General features: G+C 41.9%; 2 long non-coding RNA genes across 2 annotated transcripts; one reads left to right on the forward strand and one right to left on the reverse strand.

The window, feature by feature from the left end:
* Positions 1–480: 480 nt before the first annotated feature.
* Positions 481–2608, reverse strand: LOC138468528 (uncharacterized). The gene is made up of 3 exons (XR_011268304.1): positions 2466–2608; positions 2257–2382; positions 481–2011 (listed from the first exon to the last, which is right to left on the reverse strand). It is a non-coding gene; the product is annotated as an uncharacterized lncRNA (long non-coding RNA).
* A 3171-nt stretch (positions 2609–5779) lies between these two features.
* LOC138468529 (uncharacterized) lies at positions 5780–6644 on the forward strand. The gene is made up of 3 exons (XR_011268305.1): positions 5780–5922; positions 6006–6131; positions 6377–6644. It is a non-coding gene; the product is annotated as an uncharacterized lncRNA (long non-coding RNA).
* The last annotated feature ends 3805 nt before the right edge of the window (positions 6645–10449 follow it).

Raw genomic sequence — 10449 nt, forward strand, 5'->3', positions numbered from 1 at the left:
TGTCTCCCCGGGAAGACATTGTTAATAACATTATGTTTCAGGGAGGTCAGCATTTATTTTTCTTCTAAAGTGGCAGAACGTTAATACATCAAGACATGCTCACAGTGGCAGGGGACCAGCAGGAGCGCAACAGCTCAACAGATCTCAATCCGGATCAACATGCACGTTAGGTAAGAGTTATAGAACTTACTACCTCGGACAGGCCTGTAACGTGACTCTGAGGCGCATGCTAGAAGCTCAGTACTACAGACAGCACCTACATAATGATATAGCACTCGAAACAATGTCAAATGGAAATACCACAGAAAGATTCAAGTTTGAAGAAAAATGTAATAACTCAAAAGCCTCATTGGTAAAATTGATATAAAATGAGAAACATGAGACAACTATGTATTGTAATTCGGGGGTAATGGTAATGTGAAACAGTAAAGAACTCCAGGGTATCAACTTAATGTATTCTTTTATTTTTAAAGCCAGAAGGACATTTACATCGAACATTACAGAGAGGGGACTACATCTGGTTGCACTTTCATAATGGAAAGGAGAAGAGTAAAGCATGGGCAAAATATCTTTTAATCTTCGTTTTCCACTACTTTGCTGGAAAGGTGTAAATGCCACCCACAATTAACGATGGCAGGAAGAATTGTTAAGGGATTCCTATTGGATATCAGTCTGCTTTTACCATTTGGTAATTTCAGGAAGATTCCATAGAAATCCACAGTATTACCACCAGAATGAAAATCCATGATGGCGTTTAGGAAGCTACATGTGTCCAGCAGAGCAGGATATGGAGCTAGACATGGGATATCCACTCCACTTCCCTACTCCTTCAGACACATTTTGGAACATGAAGCGAGGGGGTAGTAAAAGTGGTGGAAAAGACTTTTAGCACCACCTTTACCAATCCACTTCAGAACAAAAAAACCCTCAAAGCTTTGGGAAAAGAAGGAGGAAAGGTCTCAAGGCAAAAGGGCGATCTGGCAGGGCAGCCCCCAGCCCTCATTATAAAGAATGACTACATTGTGTGGAATGTGAGTTAGAGGATAGGAGAGAGAGGACGGGAGAGGGGAATGTGAGAAGGGCAGCAGAAGAGAAATCACTGTGCCATAACATAAGCAAACGAAATACACCAAAAATACATATTTCTGAAGGCATTGCAATAATAAGTATACAAAAAGAGACATTTCAAACGCTGGTATTTCAAATGGAGGACTTGTAATAATGCAAAGGTGCTGATAACTGGCTCAACATTCTGCGTATAGTCTGTCCGGGCAGTGCTCGCATAGCACAATCTAACACAACATAAACCCTGCTTTCAGGTTGACTGGTTCTCAGCGCAAGTGGCAAGATCACAACCTTCAAAAAAGTGCTGGCTGTTGGCCTTGCCAGCACTCTGAGGATGACTACCCAAATGTGTTTATGGACTGTCCTACTGTAACATAGGGCTCTTGTGGTGAGACCTGGGTGAATGCGTGTGTTTTTTCACTGATGCAACCATCACATACACCCTGAAACTGAATCTATTGAAGGCACGCCCCTTAAATGCTGACAATCGAAACAATACAAACAGAGAAGAGAGTGGGCACCACCATGTATTCAAAAATGTTCAAAATATTCAAGTAAAAATCAAATGTTTCAAAAAAGAATATACATCCAATTGAAAAGGAGCTGGCTGTGACAAGTCTGGAGACACCCGGACTTATAATTGCAACACACGCTGGAGACCAAGTAATAATACTGGGTCACACAACCGCTCTCATATGGGGCCCAAGATGGGCACGTATTTATATCTGGTTCACGACAATATGTTCAAGTATCCATAATATACCATACTTCTTAGAGAAAGGAAGATGAGTCTTTCTGATTCATATCAAAAATGATTTATCCATAGTAGTTCAAACAAAAAGCTATCACTAATAATCCTTAGTGAGGAAGCAGTTGCCACAATCCACATGTATTAGACTAAAAAAGCCAATGCATTTCGGAAATAATTTCCTTCATCAGGGCGAGTCTAATTATATAAGTCCAGCAAGCAAGTATATAACATAACAAATGCAAGTATGTGACATAAATTCATATAATGGTGACAATTCAAACGAAACATACATTGAAAAAAATGAAAGGAAACATACCAATCAGTAGATGTTACATCATGGGTAAATATCAATAGCAAAAAAGAAAAAAGAAAAAGAAAAATGCCGTAAGTGGTTTATAAGGTAAATAAATGAAACCAAAGAATATTAGGTGTGGATTTACCTCATTGGTGTGGTCAGTGGTGAAAAACAGAACGTCCTGCGTTCATGCCCACTCAGCAGTGGGTTGTAAATGACATTATGCACAAAGGCATGGAGAAAATCCACTCGTGCTTACAAGGAAACCAATCTGTGGATCATAAAAGATCCAATTAGATACTGTGTTTTACACTCATACTTGGTCAAAGAGAAGGATTGTAATCAGATTCTTACCTTGTAATACACAGAGAGAAACGATCCTCCACTGTGCAGCTGCAGGGCAGTGACTCAGACTGCAGTGTGAAGCCGTTGTCTAGGCAACGGTTCTTTTGTTTAGCATGTGACCACCTCGTTTCTGTGAGATGCAGGTGGTCACAATTAATGATGTAAAATCGGCCAGGGCCCACAAAAATGACAAACCAAATATTTATGGGGCATCATCAATAGGTGCCCATAATTGTGATGATAAAATCCGAAAAAAATTAAACATTAGAATAATGAAGATAGAAAAAATACTGTCACAGGTCCTGTGGCTGTCTGGTCACAAATACTGCTGTAAAGTCGGCCAGGGCCCCAAAAAAAAAAAATGAGGTATTTATAGGGCATCACAAATGGGTGCCCATAATTGTAATAACAAATTCCCAAATTAAAAAAAATTTATGAAAAAACAAAGTAGTAGTGATAGATTTATGCAGGTGGTCACAAATAATGATGTAAAATAGGCCAGGGCCCACAAAGATGTCAAACCAAGTATTTATGGGGCATCATAAATAGGTGCCCATAATTGTGATGATAAAATCCGAAAAAAAAATTAAACATTAGAATAATGAAGATAGAAAAGATACTGTCACAGGTCCTATGGCTATCTGGTCACGAATACTGTTGTAAAGTCGGCCTGGGCCCACAAAAATTAAAAATGAAGTATTTATGGGGCATCACCAATGGGTGCCCATAATTGTAATGACAAAATTCCAAATAAATATATGAAGTAACAAAGTAGTAAAGATAGAAAAAAAACTGTCACAGGTCTTTACGCTGTCTGGACAGCAAGACATAACGAAATTAAGCTAAGGTAATAGTAAGACTATTCAAACGTAGATGAGCAGTGGAAGTACAGTCACAGTGCGTAAGGTGTCGCCAAGGGGCGGCACCTTGGGTCCCAGACATACGTCCGGGACATGCACTAGAGCTGTTACTAGAATGCTCCAAACATGTTTAGACAAAAGGCAACATATGCCAGACAATAATTAAGAAAATAAAGCAAAAAAGGCTACATGAGGTAGAGTGATTCGAACAAGTTAAGCTCAACGGCTGTCAACATGCGGAAATGTAAAAAGAGCAGTATCCAAATGTTCAGGACATCTTTCACAAATTACTCTGAGCATCATATAGAGTAGCCAATGCAATCAAAAAGTAATAATTAGAGCACAGGGCAAAGAGACCCCTATGTATGAAAACATGTTAAAGTATACAACTCAAGCACAGAAAGAACAGTAGAAAGAGTAAGGTCACAAGAGGAACAGTAGAGACCCTTATGTGTGAAAAAGCATACACCTTTAACACAGGCAAAACAATAGTATCACAATCAAATATAACAGTGGTAATTGATCTCCTCATTCAGACCGCTCGGGACCAAACTACAGAGTTTATCAATCCAAAATGTCTCTCTGCGATTGAGGCGCAGACCTGAATCTTCATGAGGATTATTTCTTGTGAGTACCTCCAGAATCAGAAACTTAATCTGTGAAAGATTGTGATTGTTCAAGGCCCAGTGGTGAGCTACAGCCGAATTAGGGTTGGAATTACGGATACATGACCGGTGTTCGTTCCATCTGATTTTGGCTGCTCTAGTTGACTGGCCGACATAGTATTTTCCGCAAGGACATTTAATGCCATATATGATGTTGGCAGTGTCGCATGTGCCAAATGTCTTGAGGATGATCTTCTTACCTGTGCGTGGATGGAAGATTACATTGCCTTTAATGACGGAATTGCAATTAATGCAGTGGAGGTCTTGTATGTACAAGTTCGTCCCTGAGATTCCTACTCCTCTGGTATGCAAACACAGGTAATTCAGAAAACAAGTTTTGTACTCTTATGTCGTTTTTGAAAATGTTCCAGTGTTTCTTAATTGTTTGTTTGATTTTATTGCTCTGGGTAGAGAATTTTGATACATATACTGGTGATTTAAGGTCCCTTGTTGGTTTCTTAGGAGTGGATAGTAAGGTTTTATGGTCAAGACTGTTGACCCTTTCAACTGCAGAATCCAGTTCTTCTTGATGGTAACCTCTTGCAAGAAATTTCTCTTTCATAGCCAGTTGCTGTGAAATACAATCCTTGGGGTCACTTACAATCTTTTTGACTCGAAGAAGTTGACTAAATGGCAGGTTCCTTAGTAAGCTAGGCTGATGGAAGCTAAGGCGGTGTAGCAGATTATTGCGATCAGTTGGCTTCCGGAAAAGGGTGGTACTATAACCATTGTCTTTCTTTATTATTTGTACATCTAGAAACGTAATCTTGTCCCGTGATGATTCCCTAGTGAATTGAACTCGTTGGTCAATGTTATTAAGGTGCTCAAAGAAGTCATCAAATGCTGTATCTGTGCCTGTCCAAATGCCAAAAATGTCATCTATGTATCGAGTCCACATGTAGATATCCTTCTTCCATTCGGGTTTGTTCAAAATGTGGTCCGACTCGAATTTGTACATAAAGCAGTTGGCGTAAGTCGGCGCCATAGTTGCGCCCATGGATGTACCAGAGACTTGAAGGAAAAACTGGTTATGGTATTGAAAATAAGAATTTTCAGCAATAAATTGCAGAAGGGTTAGAATAAATTCCTTTTGGGCTCGAACATCCGGTGATTGAAGTAAAAGCCATTCTACTGCTTCAATTCCAAGGTCGTGTGGTATAGAAGTGTATAGACTTTTGACATCTATAGTAAACATCAGATGATCCTGTTGGAAAGTAATATTGTTAAGCTTCTGTAAAAAATGAGTTGTGTCTCGAGTATAAGTAGGGGTTTCTTGAATTAGGGGTTGTAGGAAAAAATCAATGTAAACACCAAGTGGCTGGTTTATACTGTCCATTCCTGCGACAATGGATCTGCCAGGGGGTTTGATAGGGTCCTTATGAATCTTTGGCAGAGTGTAGAAATTCGGAATTCTCGGATGTTCATTAAGCAGGAACTTAAGTGTATGTTCATTTACCCAATTTAGTTCGAGTGACCACCTGCATAAATCTATCACTACTACTTTGTTTTTTCATAAATTATTTTTAAATTTGGGAATTTGTTATTACAATTATGGGCACCCATTTGTGATGCCCTATAAATACCTCATTTTTTATTTTTGGGGGCCGTGGCCGACTTTACAGCAGTATTTGTGACCAGACAGCCACAGGACCTGTGACAGTATTTTTTCTATCTTCATTATTCTAATGTTTAATTTTTTTCGGATTTTATCATCACAATTATGGGCACCTATTGATGATGCCCCATAAATATTTGGTTTGTCATTTTTGTGGGCCCTGGCCGATTTTACATCATTAATTGTGACCACCTGCATCTCACAGAAACGAGGTGGTCACATGCTAAACAAAAGAACCGTTGCCTAGACAACGGCTTCACACTGCAGTCTGAGTCACTGCCCTGCAGCTGCACAGTGGAGGATCGTTTCTCTCTGTGTATTACAAGGTAAGAATCTGATTACAATCCTTCTCTTTGACCAAGTATGAGTGTAAAACACAGTATCTAATTGGATCTTTTATGATCCACAGATTGGTTTCCTTGTAAGCACGAGTGGATTTTCTCCATGCCTTTGTGCATAATGTCATTTACAACCCACTGCTGAGTGGGCATGAACGCAGGACGTTCTGTTTTTCACCACTGACCACACCAATGAGGTAAATCCACACCTAATATTCTTTGGTTTCATTTATTTACCTTATAAACCACTTACGGCATTTTTCTTTTTCTTTTTTCTTTTTTGCTATTGATATTTACCCATGATGTAACATCTACTGATTGGTATGTTTCCTTTCATTTTTTTCAATGTATGTTTCGTTTGAATTGTCACCATTATATGAATTTATGTCACATACTTGCATTTGTTATGTTATATACTTGCTTGCTGGACTTATATAATTAGACTCGCCCTGATGAAGGAAATTATTTCCGAAATGCATTGGCTTTTTTAGTCTAATACATGTGGATTGTGGCAACTGCTTCCTCACTAAGGATTATTAGTGATAGCTTTTTGTTTGAACTACTATGGATAAATCATTTTTGATATGAATCAGAAAGACTCATCTTCCTTTCTCTAAGAAGTATGGTATATTATGGATACTTGAACATATTGTCGTGAACCAGATATAAATACGTGCCCATCTTGGGCCCCATATGAGAGCGGTTGTGTGACCCAGTATTATTACTTGGTCTCCAGCGTGAATCGAAACAATACAACCCGCTAGGGAAAAAGGCCCAAGAAACTCTTTCAAGGATAACAAGTTTTATTTATACAAAAATAGTTGCATCAGCAAAGAACTACGCTGTCATGGAACGTTCTGCTGAAAAATAGTACAAGCAGAAGCTTAAAAGGAGACACAGCATTATAGAGCACATCATTATACACAGTGGAAACCTGCGTGCCTGGTTGGTGCGACCCCATAAATGGTCGGGCTGCTCCATAAGGGATGCCAAGACATTGGCCCGCGCCCAGTCCGTTTGTCTTCCATCACATGGGGTCTGCTGGGCTCATCGTCTCCAGGGAACCACGGCCAAAGAAGCAATTAGTTACATTTGCAAATCTTGCTACACTATCGTTATGCAGTGCGCCTGGCATGCGCAAAGACTAGCACAGGGGGAGTTTCGAGGTCACACTAACACACACATACTTCACTCATCCTGATCGTGTCTCTCAGCTTCCAAGGCTTCCTCTCTAGCCTTTCAAATATAATGTAGCCCTCCCTGTACCTTGCATTACAAATCATGTCATTTTGAAATACTCTTAGATACTTTATGGTTGATTGGTTTATGGTCGGTGGTCTGGGGTCAACTTGTATCTTGGAATTCAGGGGGTCTTAGGCTTGGGGCAGTTGCAGGCACAATGACTCATTGTTGGCTGGGTGGCGGTCTGAGGCCTGCTGTGGCATGTTTGTGATAACACATACACCAAGGCTCCCAGTGCAGTCTCATGGCCTTGCAGGGCACATTCTTTCTTAGAACAAACATGTTGGAAACATTTTAGAAAAAAGAAGGGTTTCTGTGGAAGTTAGCACCATGGGCCTCTCTCATCAACGCTTGGGCCTGCTCATATTTTCCCTTCAGGTATGCTGCCTGTGTCTAACACACTAAATATTGCATGGTTGTGCAGTCCCTATGCTTCGACCATGGCTACTCAATATCTGCAAAATGGCGTCGACTTATATGTGCACACTATGTTTAAATGTCTGAATTGTGTATAATATTATGATCATGTGGGGATCTTTAGGATGCTCCCCTTCCCCCCAGCGCTGTTAGTGGTCTTCCAATGGGGCTCACCTCACCCTAAAGTACTGAGCCCTTCCCATCATTTCCCCCTTTCTTAACTTCACCAGTAACAAACTCCCCAATACGCATGCGCTCACTTTCCCTTCTCACCGTTGCCTCATATGGTGGGGTCTCATTTTGTGGTATCCAAGCTCTGCACACAGACAGTAAGCTTTCCCCTGATTGTGCATATTCCTCAGGAGTACATGTCATATAAATGCATCCCCCATCACCTGCCTGATCTAGTAAAACATCCTCAATGTTTTCAGGGTCAGTGGGTGGGTCAATGGTGGTGTGATATAAGCAGTCCACTATCTTTTGTATTACGGGGTACCTTTGAAACCCCAATGGACACCATCATCATTGCGCTACTAGGCACTGCTTTGGCACAACACCGGAGGCCCACTTGGCAGGTGCAGAAGATGACCAAGATGAACATGATGACAGATAGCAGCATCTTCACGATGGCACCTAACCAGGATTGAGCTCATTCGAATTAAATGTCAAACCAGTCATTTTCTTGTATTCCCCCTTCCTTATTCATGCGAACTCCCAGACCATGTACAGCTGCAATTATGTGGGATAATGACCCGTACTCTGCGTCTTCGGGAGGCACAAATGTGCAGCATGAATCTCTGATTTTTCGGCACACGCCTCCTGTTAGGAAAGATTTCCATTTCATGTGTAATATTCCCTCCAGTTGTGTACCCCCCCAACGTTTTGCTTTGTTTAAACACCATAGTCTGACTTTACAAGAGGAGCACAGCCTTCTGCTGCACTGCCCTGGGATTTTTCACTCACTTTGTTATGGGGAAACTGACATGCCCTTAAAAACAGTCATTCCTGGGATACTTTGTTTCCCTTAGTCCTTGTTAAAGTTGCAACTTTTTTGCAACATGTTGCAAGTGCACAATGTACCTTACAGAACAGTGCACTTCCGTCTTCCTGTCATTTGTAAAGGCTCTAGATACTCTCAAAGGATTTTCTAGGAGACGTGCAGATGTGCCTTGGACAGGGCTGGTGGCAGCTTATCTTTTCATGTATTTTTAATCCTTTCCTGCCAGGTAAACTGCGATTACCGCTTTGGTACGAATAGGGGGCCTGGCTCCAAAATGGCCATGCCGCAAGGTTCTTTGTCCTGTCCTTTGGCCATCTTGCCCTTTCACCTTCCCTAGGTCAAGCTGACCCGGGTCAGTCCTTATTTGGGCATGCATTCTCCCACGAAATGCCAAGCTTTCGCAGGCTTCTGCATCGCTTGTGTGTGTGCTTCCAGGATGTGGACTGGACTGTCTGGTTCCAAGACACATCCTGGGTGCCAGAGAGTCTGGTGTGCTGTGAATGCCTGTGACCACGTGGTCCATGATTGGTGCATGTATGGTATGCCTGTATGTGAGCAGATCTCCCATTGGGTCCTCTTCATTTTGGTGCGAAGGAGATTTTGGATAAGAGAAGGCTCCAAACACCCACACCATGTAGATCTCTGGAGTTCTCACTGAACAAAGGATAGGATCAAAGTATCCTGAAACTAAAAAGCTGAATTGAGGAACCAATGGTGACCCGCTGGAAGGTTTGGCACCCTGAGCCCGCTGTCATCCCACTTGACCCCTCTGCATCTCGTCGTCCTAGTAGGTCTGCGATGATTCTTGAACCCATTGGAATAGTGGGACCAACTATTCTTGATACCTTCACAAAACCCTGCAAGTAAGCCTTCTTGGAAGTGTCCATGGGCCAACTAGTGGGCTGACAAGCTTGCGCAGGACCTTTGCTCTGATACTCCTGCCATTTTGATGAGGCCCTTGAAACTTGGTACATCGCAAGTTCGGTGTTCACTGCAATCTCACACCAAATTTCATACACTTGGCGTTCCCAGGTCTGGAGTAAAGAGAGAGTGCCCAAACCGGAGTACACACAGTTACTGTGTCGCCCCACCGTGTTGACGAACTTTGCAAACTCATTTCAGCTGTGCCCCTCTGTGATCTGAAGCTGGCTACAGCAGAACTGGCCTGATCCCTCCACCAGAAGTGGAGAAATAACCACTGTCCCATTTGGGAATCAACACTGTAACTTTGTCCCTGAAAGCTGCAGAGCTGCGAGATTGCCGCATTTGAACCTGCAACCGAAGTGGACTCGACTGCCGAAGAGTGCACCTGGGGTCGGTGAGTAATTGCAATCCTAACCGGTGGCCCCTAGCGCATCCATCCATTTTTATGCACTAGTGGCCGCTGAGGGCCACTAGTGCTTTACACTGCTAGTGTGAACTACCAAACTATTCCCAACTCTTGGAACTTGCTCTGCCCGCAGTTGGAGACCCTCCTCTAATAGTGGGATCCTATTCTGCATAACCTCACCTGCCTTCCTGAGTTGCTACAGCCCCTACAAAATACCCTGTTTCCCCCATCTGCACTATCGCATGCGCCAGCTTCACAAGTACGTTTGAGCACTAGGCTCCCCTCATTTTAGGGATTGGAGTGCCTTTCAGTTAGGATTGTGTTTGATGCTGAAGGGCCTAAAGACTATTTGCACAAACTGCTTCCTTCCCTTTTTAGGTTTTGGACCCATTTCGTGCATTAACCCTTTCAACCCCATTGGTCTTGTATATATATATATATTCAGTAAAAAAACTTCGTTAAAGGGACGTTATGGTTAAGTTGCGCTACTAAAAACCTATGAAATTCAGTGAAAAAACTTTGTTAA

This window comes from Ambystoma mexicanum, chromosome 4q (assembly GCF_040938575.1).
Source record: "Ambystoma mexicanum isolate Mex_15411 chromosome 4q, UKY_AmexF1_1, whole genome shotgun sequence".
Classification (NCBI taxonomy): Eukaryota; Metazoa; Chordata; class Amphibia; order Caudata; family Ambystomatidae; genus Ambystoma; species Ambystoma mexicanum.